The sequence below is a fragment of the Oncorhynchus mykiss genome, chromosome 5, assembly GCF_013265735.2.
Source record: "Oncorhynchus mykiss isolate Arlee chromosome 5, USDA_OmykA_1.1, whole genome shotgun sequence".
Taxonomy (NCBI): Eukaryota; Metazoa; Chordata; class Actinopteri; order Salmoniformes; family Salmonidae; genus Oncorhynchus; species Oncorhynchus mykiss.
Genome location: NC_048569.1, coordinates 58,887,880 through 58,900,501, shown reverse-complemented (window position 1 = coordinate 58,900,501; position 12,622 = coordinate 58,887,880). Strand labels below are relative to the sequence as shown.

General features: G+C 47.5%; 1 pseudogene; it reads right to left on the bottom strand.

Moving 5' to 3' along the window:
* Nucleotides 1-347: 347 nt before the first annotated feature.
* LOC110522979 lies at nt 348-12,288 on the bottom strand (annotated as a pseudogene).
* Between the last annotated feature and the right edge of the window lie 334 nt (nt 12,289-12,622).

The window sequence follows — 12,622 nt, the reverse complement described above, 5'->3', positions numbered from 1 at the left end:
CCATCATACCACGCTCAAAGTCGCTTCGGTCACTGTTTTTTTCCCATTCTAATGTTCAATCGAACGGTAACTGAATGCCCCGATGCCCGTCTGCCTACTTTAAATAGCAAGCCACGGCCACGTGACTCACTGTCTGTAGGAGCTATCCATTTTTGTGAACGGGGTACCGACGGGGTGCCAGTGAAAGGTTTCAAAGCATGAGTTGCTACATTGACACTATTCATAAATAAACAGTTGTAGGTAGTAGTGCGTGGTTTCACGCCGCAGTGGTCAGGCTATTTTGCTCACCACACAAAACCGTGTAATCCACCATGACGCAAGACAGCATAGTCTAAAGTATTAACAAACAAGAAGAACAAAAATGGGGATAAGTGCATACGTGTATGTGTTAGCAATGCTTGTGTGTCATCACCAGGTGCAGTCTTAAGCCACTGACGGGAGAAGAAACAAAGACACATTTGGTAGTGAGAGTTCCTGAGGAGGAGTTTTGGTAGTGAGAGTTCCTGAGGAGGAGTTTTGGTAGTGAGAGTTCCTGAGGAGGAGTTTTGGTAGTGAGAGTTCCTGAGGAGGAGTTTTGCTAATGAGAGTTCCTGAGGAGGAGTTTTGGTAGTGAGAGTTCCTGAGGAGGAGTTTTGGTAGTGAGAGTTCCTGAGGAGGAGTTTTGGTAGTGAGAGTTCCTGAGGAGGAGTTTTGGTATTGAGAGTTCCTGAGGAGGAGTTTTGGTAGTGAGAGTTCCTGAGGAGGAGTTTTGCTATTGAGAGTTCCTGAGGAGGAGTTTTGGTAGTGAGAGTTCCTGAGGAGGAGTTTTGGTAGTGAGAGTTCCTGAGGAGTTTTGCTATTGAGAGTTCCTGAGGAGGAGTTTTGGTAGTGAGAGTTCCTGAGGAGGAGTTTTGGTAGTGAGAGTTCCTGAGGAGGAGTTTTGGTATTGAGAGTTCCTGAGGAGGAGTTTTGGTAGTGAGAGTTCCTGAGGAGGAGTTTTGGTAGTGAGAGTTCATGGGGTGGAGTTTTGCTAACAGGGTGTGGCACAAAAATCCCAAATAAAACACCAAATCACTCCTAGATGCTGAAAGCCTGTTTCTCAAAATGCTCCGCTTTTTTCACTCTTCTCCTTCTTTACAGCCATTGTCCAGTTAAAAACTGATAGGCGACACATTTCTGCTCTCGGCCTGGGCGCGGGGGGGGGGGGGCGGGGGTGACATTGGGCAATGGGGGGAGGAGAGGTGGGCTCTTTCCGTTCAACTGCAGCCCTCATCAGAGGTACTGCTGGAGGAAGTGCAGCAGCATAATCTCATAGTACTCTCCAGACTTTGGGCAGCGGATGCTGTGTCTCTCGTCGGGGTAGATCTGAAGAGATAGAGACAAAGGATCAGATATGGAGGAAAGAGAAAGCCCCGGCAAGGATGCATCGACCTTCCTCATTTCAAAGATGATGTTTATATGCTATGAAAAGATTCCTTTGAAAATTAAATGAGTCATACTCGTTTCTTCTTCATAGTGTGTCTGTTTTCGCCAACATTTCAGCTAAAGCCTGGGAAACGGTTCCACCGCACATACTCAATTCTCTTATCAATCGCTCTTCATTTTCTACCCTGAAGGCAAGCCTCACACGCAAATAAACACTATAATGTGTGTAGTGTACATGGGCTTGTACATGTGAACAACTAAACCCAATACCCTCCTACCTGTAGCAGATAAGGCTTCCCAGCGGATCAGTTGAGAACCCAGGAAGTTGGTGTGGGAAAAGTGCACAGTCTCATCAAGGAATCCGTGTAAAATAAGTAACCAGTTAGGCCTGGGTAGGAAAAAAAAATATTAAAGAAAAAGTATTTCCACTCGAATCGAAAATTAGCCTGATCCTTGATCTGTTAATGCAGTATAGCCAACTCCTATGGTTATTGTCATAAGAGTGGGCTCTACAGCACAAACAAATCTAGGACTAAGCTAATTGAAATGCATTCCATGCAAGTCTATCCCATCAGGACTATACCAACACAAGGGATGAACAGTGCTGCAGGACAGTGCTGCAGGACAGTGCTGCACAGCTGCACTTTGGAGAGTGCTTAATGCTGCTTTTACTTACTGCCTGTTAAGCACCCTGAGATCGATAGTCCATTGTAATGAAACGTAATGACTCACTCGCTGGGCAGATTGTCTATGGGCAGGGTCGACCGAGCCGGTCTCGCAGCCCTGCTGGTTGTTCTCAGGCAGGTCTATGTAGCGCTCTGTGTAAGCCATCCACACAGTCACAGGGGCGCCCTCTATGGCCACCTGGAGGACAGCTCAAGTCAAGCAGGCTTAAATCACTTGAGATTGTGAGTCTACAATGTTAACTGGTTAAGAGTGAGGAGTAATCATAGCTACAACCAGTCAAGACCTTGTAGTGTTAAATTCAGTTTTAGAGTCAATATTTTGGGCTTGTTGATTTTTACCAGGGCTGGGCCACATTACTACCCTTTCATGGTACGAGGTTATAGAACTGCACAGCCTGCCATCACAATATTCTTATTTTTTACACAGAATGCATGTGATGTGAAATTGTGACCTACCTAGTCCAAAGAATAGTCCCCTAAAGTTCTTCAGTGGAGACTTTGAACTTTCACCTCACCTTGAAGATGTTGGGGCTGTAGACAAGGCCCATGAGGGAGAGGAAGCCGCCGTCGGACCAGCCGTGGATAGCCACGCGACTTAGGTCAACAAACTTGTACTTGTCGGCCAAGTACTGCAGCCCCTCCACCTGGCCCTGAGACCCACAGAAAGTGGGAAAGGAATGTTAAGACTCGCATGGACTGGGTCTTGTTCAGAGGGCACGAAATAGGAGAAAACTTTGTTGAAATGCAGTGAAATGGGAACGTACTATCTGGGCTTGTCCAATAAGAACGTCCTTTTTGATGTTGCCACATTGTGCCTTCCTGAACACAACCCTGCTAATACAGATTGATAAACTGGCAATACAGAAATCACATATTTTGTCAATACCTACAACAATGATGTCATTAGAGATATTAAACTGTGCTACCATTTTGTTTTTCAGAGCCTCGAACTTGAGCCCTCTTCCATCGATGACAACGACGGAGTAGCATAGTGGCGCTAGCGTGTTCAGCCTCAAGTACTTCACTCCTTTGTGCGAGTTATTTACTAACTGCACCTGGAGCACAAACAAAAACACCCGCTCAACATTAAAAACATACATAAGAAAACCTTTAACATGATCTTTATTTTTATACATTTTGGGGTTGCCGAGTGGCGCAGCGGTCTAAGGCACTGCATCTCAGTGCTAGAGGCGACACGACTATAGACCCTGGCTAGAATTACTTTGATTTGTCTTGCCGTCCATGTTACCCAATTGGTCATTTTGTAAATACATATTATTTCCTGGAACCATTACATGCACCCATCTCATTGTTATTTAATTATTAGAGATACACAAACGTTTGTTGCACCCACCATGCGTCATGTCCGCAATGGTCATGTGAGGTGAAATGTGTTTATTTTGGGATGTGAACACTCGGTGTGTTTGACCCGACGAAGATTTGTTTCGGATGGAAACGTTGTCAATAAAGCGGTGAACTGGGAGCTTTAACGTTGTGCGGACCTTCTTGTTCTATACTCGATTCCAGGCTGTATCACAACCGGCAGTGATTGGGAGTCCCATAGGGCGGCGCACAATTGTCCCAGCGTCGTCCGAGTTAGGGTTTGGCCGGGGTAGGCCGTCATTGTAAATAACAATTTGTTCTTAACTGGCTTGCCTAGTTAAATAAAGGTTCAATAATCAAATAAAATATATAAAATCCCAACTATCACAAACAGACTACATTACAGGATAATAACATTTTAATTGAACAAACCTGGGGCCCTCAACACACAAATGGGATGGTGGGGTGGTCTCTGCCAGATACCAAGTTGTGTGGTTTACACAACATGCCGTATAGCGGGAACCTCGACTTCCCTGAGAAATTAAAAGTCTCTGGTAGAATGTAATCTCCTTGGCACCCTGAGAAGAAAACAACATCAATATGATGTCAAATGCATATCACTGTTCATGGTGCTGCACATGGGGCAGTTACTAGAGCAGAAGGGGCAGATAGTATTTATGTTGTTGTTCTTAGGAAGTCAGTATAGTAAGGGCAGATACTATTGATCTTGTTTGCCCTTAGGGCACAATAGCCACAGCAGATACTGTTGATGTTATATATGTAGCTGCCCTTGGAGTGGCTCATTCAAAAACGATGAAGAAGCAACATTGAATTTGCAGCGGCATTCCAACGTCTCAATTTGTGAGGTAAGTGTGTGCTTATTCATGTTAACATCTTGTGCATTGATACATTCATGTTTTTGTGGTGAGGGTGAAAAGCCGGTAGAGAAGTGAACATAACCGCCTCCTTAAATCGGGCACTTAAAGTAATCTGCAGGGAACAACGAGTAGATTAAATGAGTTGACCTACCCATTATTAAAATAAAGATTTTGGAAGGTGCATCCTTATTCACATCTTTACCATTAAGCCAGAAATAGAATCCAGAAAGAAAATCTAACAACAGTGTAGTCTCCTGCCTGTTGTCTGAGTGTAGTCTCTGGCCCACTGGTCACAGCCCTGTTGTAACAGTGTGGTGACCGTGTACAAATGGCAGAAGCCAGTTTTGGACTCATTCACCCTGAGGAAGGTGATCTCCTCATAGCTTGTTTGAACAAAAAGATAAAAGATGTCATAGACCTGAAACAAAGAAAGAACCAACATAATATGAGCCCTTAAAGAAAGAGCCTTCATTGGTTTCAAAGTTCAAGACAACAAAAGCGTTTCATTTCAGCACGTATAACTGGAAGAGAGGTAGGTAACTTAACATTCATGTGACAACAAACTAACCAACAAAAAACTACAAGTAACAGCCATTTCCGATACAGGCAAGTTACTACAACTTTGTGCTAATCAGGGCACTGGAAGCAGTCAGGATGATTTATTTTACATGCTCAGATCTCAAGTCAGAATCTAGGCCTTGGAGCCAAAGCCGGAGTTACTTTAACTCACATTGATCCAGATGTCAGTGATCTCCTCACAGATGATGAAGGGGTGGACCCCCTCAAGCACAGCCTCCACACTCTCCTCCCTGTGGGTCTGGTCCTGAGTTACAGGGATGAATAGGCCCGGGGGCAGCAGGACCAGCTGGAGCCTCTGCTGACTCCTGTACAGCAGCACTGCCCATGCACTGGACAGAGGAGCAATGAGATATGTTACAAGTCCGTATCAAATAATTAGCTGGCTAACGTTTCTAAATATCCTCAAACAATTCTATATTTCCTAGTTCGTAGAGAAAGATTGTCTTGAAATTGAAAGAGCTACTTTTAATCTTTTAACTTTCAATTTTTTTTAAATCAAAGTAAGTCGACTTAGCTTATTGATCATGCTCTGTGACATAGGCTACCCTTATGGAGAGAAGAAATGGGTGCGGTTCAACAGATAACCGACCCACACATGATGGAATAAAACATGAAGAGGAGAGGAGCTTGATTGGCTGTTGGTTTCTGGTTGCGGTGTCATTTGCCTTGGCACAGACCTCAAGACAACTGTCGCCCACCAGGAGTGGGTAACTTGCCATTTCAGCCCTGCGGGTAGCACAATTGTGTGAGGACTAGTCCAGATTGCTGGTGAGTGTGGGATGGAATGGAACTCCAGGTGGTGCTGGCCTAAGTCACATGATCAGGCTAACATTGTAAATATGCATTCCTTAATAACTCACATGGTTAAATAAAGCTACAATAAATAAACAAAAATCTAGCAGATGACACCACAAGGCTTGGCGCCTTTTTAATCTTTACAAGCACTTTACTCAATGGTTTATGTATAGGAATAATTACACCTTTACATTACAGATACAATCCGTTCCATGGCATAGATAGGTTTGGTTAGTTGTGTCTGTTCCAGTCTTTAGAACTAACTATTTGCCGTCTTGTCCATTGTCCAGCCGGCGCGGGCAATGTACTCGACCCCGGGGAACAGGGTGGTGAACGGCAGGACCAGCTCCTTGTCCTGGGTGCTCACAATCTGGTGAATAACAAGGACTCATGAAAATACACAGGCAGATCGGCATTGAGGGACATACAGAATACATAGACCAAAAATATATAAACAGAAAGCGACATACAGAATACACAGGTAGACATACAGAATATGAATAGACAAACATACGAACACAGTTCAAAACCATGACAACTTATAAAGATGCGTTTTGTTATGCACGTGATTGAGGACCCAAAAGCGGTTTAACAATAACAGAGTTCTTTAATGTCGAAACAAACAACCCGCAGAGAGGGCGACAAATGAAACATAAGGTCCTTCTGAAATCACAGAAGAGTTCCCCTTCTAGCTGCAGAGGAGAATAGCTGGGTTAGAGTCCCCTTCTAGCAGCAGAGGAGATTAGCTGGGTTGTAGAGGACAGAGGTACCTGATCACACGTAGCCTCAGATGAACAGGCAGATTCCGACAGGACAGGACAAGGTTGAAGCCAACAAGACAATAGTTTGGTTCTGGCATGAGAAACTCAAACGAGAATCTGACAAAGACAGAAGCAGGAACAGAGCGAGAAATAGAGACCTAATCAGAGGGAAAAAGGGAACAGGTGGGAAAAGGGTGAACGAGGTAGTTAGAGAAGATGAGGAGCAGCTGGGGGAAGGAGAGGGAGAGAAGGTAACCTAACACGACCAGCAGAGGGAGACAGAGTGAAGAGAAAGAACAGGAACAAGACATAATATGACAATACATGACAGTACCCCCCCACTCACCGAGCGCCTCCTGGCGCACTCGAGGAGGAAACCTGGCGGCAACGGAGGAAATCATCGATCAGCGAACGGTCCAGCACGTCCCGAGAGGGAACCCAACTCCTTTCCTCAGGACCGTACCCCTCCCAATCCACTAGGTACTGATGACCACGGCCCCGAGGACGTATGTCCAAAATCTTACGGACCCTGTAGATAGGTGCGCCCTCGACAAGGATGGGGGGGGGGGGGGGGGAAGACGAGCGGGGGCGCGAAGAACGGGCTTAACACAGGAGACATGGAAGACCGGGTGGACGCGACGAAGATATCGCGGAAGAAGAAGTCGCACTGCGACAGGATTAATGATCTGAGAAATACGGAACGGACCAATGAATCGCGGGGTCAACTTGCGAGAAGCTGTCTTAAGGGGAAGGTTCTGAGTGGAGAGCCAAACTCTCTGACCGCGACAATATCTAGGACTCTTAGTTCTACGCTTATTAGCGGCTCTCACAGTCTGCGCCCTATAACGGCAAAGTGCAGACCTGACCCTCTTCCAGGTGCGCTCGCAACGTTGGACAAAAGCCTGAGCGGAGGGGACGCTGGACTCGGCGAACTGAGACGAGAACAGCGGAGGCTGGTACCCGAGGCTACTCTGAAAAGGAGATAGCCCGGTCGCAGACGAAGGAAGCGAGTTGTGGGCGTATTCTGCCCAGGGGAGCTGTTCTGACCAAGACGCAGGGTTACGAAAGGAAAGACTGCGTAAGATGCGACCAATAGTCTGATTGGCCCGTTCTGCTTGACCGTTAGACTGGGGGTGAAAGCCGGAAGAGAGACTGACGGAAGCCCCAATCAAACGGCAAAACTCCCTCCAAAATTGAGACGTGAATTGCGGACCCCTGTCCGAAACGACGTCTGACGGAAGGCCATGAATTCTGAAAACATTCTCGATGATGATTTGTGCCGTTTCTTTAGCAGAAGGGAGCTTAGCAAGGGGAATAAAATGAGCCGCCTTAGAGAACCTATCGACAACCGTAAGAATAACAGTCTTCCCTGCTGACGAAGGCAGTCCGGTGATAAAATCTAAGGCGATGTGAGACCACGGTCGAGAGGGAATGGGAAGCGGCCTGAGACGGCCGGCAGGAGGGGAGTTACCGGACTTAGTCTGCGCGCAGACCGAACAAGCAGCCACGAAACGACGCGTGTCATGCTCCCGGGTGGGCCACCAAAAACGCTGGCGAATGGAAGCAAGCGTACCCCGAACGCCAGGGTGGCCGACTAACTTGGCAGAGTGAGCCCACTGAAGAACGGCCAGACGAGTAGGAACGGGAACGAAAAGAAGGTTCCTAGGACAAGCGCGCGGCGACGGAGTGTGAGTGAGTGCTTGCTTTACCTGCCTCTCAATTCCCCAGACAGTCAACCCGACAACACGCCCCTCAGGGAGAATCCCCTCGGGGTCAGTGGAGGCTACTGAAGAACTGAAGAGACGAGATAAAGCATCAGGCTTGGTGTTCTTAGAGCCCGGACGATAAGAAATCACGAACTCGAAACGAGCGAAAAACAGCGCCCAACGAGCCTGACGCGCATTAAGTCGTTTGGCAGAACGGATGTACTCAAGGTTCCTATGGTCAGTCCAAACGACAAAAGGAACGGTCGCCCCCTCCAACCACTGTCGCCATTCGCCTAGGGCTAAGCAGATGGCGAGCAGTTCGCGGTTTCCCACATCATAGTTACGTTCCGACGGCGACAGGCGATGAGAAAAATACGCGCAAGGGTGAACCTTGTCGTCAGAGAGGGAGCGCTGAGAAAGAATGGCTCCCACGCCCACCTCTGACGCGTCAACCTCGACAACGAACTGTCTAGAGACGTCAGGTGTAACAAGGATAGGTGCGGATGTAAAACGATTCTTGAGGAGATCAAAAGCTCCCTGGGCGGAAACGGACCACTTAAAGCACGTCTTGACAGAAGTAAGGGCTGTGAGAGGAGCTGCCACCTGACCGAAATTACGGATGAAACGACGATAGAAGTTCGCGAAGCCGAGAAAGCGCTGCAGCTCGACGCGTGACTTAGGGACGGGCCAATCAATGACAGCTTGGACCTTAGCGGGATCCATCTTAATGCCTTCAGCGGAAATAACAGAACCGAGAAATGTGACGGAGGAGGCATGAAAAGTGCACTTCTCAGCCTTCACAAAAAGACAATTCTCTAAAAGGCGCTGGAGGACACGTCGAACGTGCTGAACATGAATCTGGAGTGACGGTGAAAAAATCAGGATATCGTCAAGGTAAACGAAAACAAAGATGTTCAGCATGTCTCTCAGGACGTCATTGACTAATGCCTGAAAGACAGCTGGAGCGTTAGCGAGGCCGAAAGGAAGAACCCGGTATTCAAAGTGCCCTAACGGAGTGTTAAACGCCGTCTTCCACTCGTCCCCTTCCCTGATGCGCACGAGATGGTAAGCGTTACGAAGGTCCAACTTAGTGAAAAATCTGGCTCCCTGCAGGATCTCGAAGGCTGAAGACATAAGAGGAAGCGGATAACGATTCTTCACTGTTATGTCATTCAGCCCTCGATAATCTATGCAGGGGCGCAGAGACCCGTCCTTCTTTTTGACAAAAAAAAACCCCGCTCCGGCAGGAGAGGAGGAGGGGACTATGGTACCGGCGTCAAGAGCTACAGACAAATAATCTTCGAGAGCCTTACGTTCGGGAGCCGACAGAGAGTATAGTCTACCCCGGGGGGGAGTGGTTCCCGGAAGGAGATCAATACTACAATCATACGACCGGTGTGGAGGAAGAGAGGTGGCCCTGGACCGACTGAACACCATGCGCAGATCGTGATATTCCTCCGGCACCCCTGTCAAATCACCAGGCTCCTCCTGTGAAGAAGAGACAGAGGAAACAGGAGGGATAGCAGACATTAAACATTTCACATGACAAGAGACGTTCCAGGAGAGGATAGAATTACTAGACCAATTAATAGAAGGATTATGACAAACTAGCCAGGGATGGCCCAAAACAACAGGTGTAAAAGGTGAACGAAAAATTAAAAAGGAAAGGGTTTCGCTATGATTACCAGAGACAGTGAGGGTTAAAGGTAGCGTCTCACGCTGAATCCTGGGGAGAGGACTACCATCCAAAGCGAACAAGGCCGTGGGCTCCCTTAACTGTCTGAGAGGAATGTCATGTTCCCGAGCCCAGGTCTCGTCCATAAAACAGCCCTCCGCCCCAGAGTCTATCAAGGCACTGCAGGAAGCTGACGAACCGGTCCAGCGTAGATGGACCGACAAGGTAGTGCAGGATCTTGAAGGAGAGACAGGAGTAGTAGCGCTCACCAGTAGCCCTCCGCTTACTGATGAGCTCTGGCTTTTACTGGACATGAAGTGACAAAATGACCAGCAGAACCGCAATAGAGACAGAGGCGGTTGGTGATTCTCCGTTCCCTCTCCTTAGTCGAGATGCGGATATCTCCCAGCTGCATAGGCTCAGCACCCGAGCCGGCAGAGGAAGATGGTAGTGATGCGGAGAGGGGGGCAACGGAGAACGCAAGCTCCTTTCCACGAGCTCGGTGACGAAGATCAACCCGTCGCTCTATGCGAATAGCGAGTTCAATCAAGGAATCCACGCTGGAAGGAACCTCCCGGGAGAGAATCTCATCCTTTACCTCCGCGCGGAGACCCTCCAGAAAACGAGCGAGCAAAGCCGGCTCGTTCCAGTCACTGGAGGCAGCAAGAGTGCGGAACTCAATAGAGTAGTCTGTTATGGATCGATTACCTTGACATAGGGAAGACAGGACCCTGGAAGCTTCCTCCCCAAAAACAGAACGATCAAAAACCCGTATCATCTCCTCCTTAAAGTCCTGATACTGGTTAGTACACTCAGCCCTTGCCTCCCAGATTGCCGTGCCCCACTCACGAGCCCGTCCAGTAAGGAGAGATATGACGTAGGCGATACGAGCTGTGCTCCTGGAGTAAGTGTTGGGCTGGAGAGAAAACACAATATCACACTGGGTGAGGAACGAGCGGCATTCAGTGGGCTCCCCAGAGTAACACGGCGGGTTATTGATTCTGGGCTCCGTAGATTCGAAAGCCCTGGAAGTGGCCGGTGGATCGAGGCAGAGATGGTGAATCTGTTCTGTGAGGTTGGAGACTTGGGCGGCCAGGGTCTCAACGGCATGTCGAGCAGCAGACAATTCCTGCTCGTGTCTGCCTAGCATCGCTCCCTGGATCTCGACGGCTGAGTGGAGAGGATCCGAAGTCGCTGGGTCCATTCTTGGTCAGATTCTTCTGTTATGCACGTGATTGAGGACCCAAAAGCGGTTTAACAAAAACAGAGTTCTTTAATGTCGAAACAAACAACCCGCAGAGAGGGCGACAAATGAAACATAAGGTCCTTCTGAAATCACAGAAGAGTTCCCCTTCTAGCTGCAGAGGAGAATAGCTGGGTTGTAGAGGACAGAGGTACCTGATCACACGTAGCCTCAGATGAACAGGCAGATTCCGACAGGACAGGACAAGGTTGAAGCAACAAGACGATAGTTTGGTTCTGGCATGAGAAACTCAAACGAGAATCTGACAAAGACAGAAGCAGGAACAGAGAGAGAAATAGAGACCTAATCAGAGGGAAAAAGGGAACAGGTGGGAAAAGGGTGAACGAGGTAGTTAGAGAAGATGAGGAGCAGCTGGGGGAAGGAGAGGGAGAGAAGGTAACCTAACACGACCAGCAGAGGGAGACAGAGTGAAGAGAAAGAACAGGAACAAGACATAATATGACAATACATGACACGTTTACTCTGCCAAGATGGTTGGTTTGGATTTCTGCCGTTTTGAGGGTAATTTGAGGATTCTTACTCCCTAAGAAGGAAAATTGAGAGCAGGACGACACAAGGTACAACTCTGCCTAGCCACAATATCCCCCCCACATGAAAATGTAGAGTGTAACTAATACAGTTCAAGAAAAAATTATGAATCAGTACCAAAAAACAAGGCCATTTGAGATAGGGGTGAGAGAGCAGACCTGTGCGGGGGTACCTGTAAACGTCCGCCTTGCGCTCCTCCAGGGCTGGGGAGGGAACATTAATTATCTCCACCTCTGACTCATCCGCCTGCTCGATGCTTCGCGGGAGGCAATTGTTGATGTGTGCAGATGGGTCCCTGGTTCAAGCACAGGTAGGGGTGAGGAGAGGGATGGAAGCAATACTGTTACACCAACCTTTATGGCAGTAGGTGAGTCTCCTCTCCTCCCCGGTCTCAATGCTGACCACCCACAGGTGACTATTGTTGATAAAGGCCAAGAAGGGGGGATTCCCCGGAGGAGATCTTGGGGTCCATGCGAGTGCCTGAGCATTGGGTCTTAATCTCTACAGGTTTCATGGAGGACACCTGCTAAACACCACACAGACTTTCAGGGATAAAGACTTACAATACTACAGGTAGGTTTATTAGCAGAGTGCCTACCAGTATTTTCTAGCACAAACACATGTTGGTGAGAACTTAGTACACTTCTTCACGTTGTACAGTTCTTTCCTTTAACAATGCACATAGTGCTCTGTATACTTCTTAATTTTCACAATGTACAAGTTCCAAACACCTAAAATGGAGACATTGGATTGCTTTGATAAAGTCCTGATAAATCAAGTACATAATCTCAAGGCATATCAAAGAGTGAACTTTTAAAGTGAAACAAAAGCAAAAACCCTACCATGACAGACGTTTTAAAAAACATTGAAGACCAAAAATAAAATCTATAGCCTAGACCAGGTATTCCCAAACTGGGGGTACGCACAATGCCGTCGGGGGTACGCCAAATAAAAACGTAAATCACATTTAAACAAAAAAATATATATATCTTTTTTTATTTTTTTTAAATGTCTTCACATTTT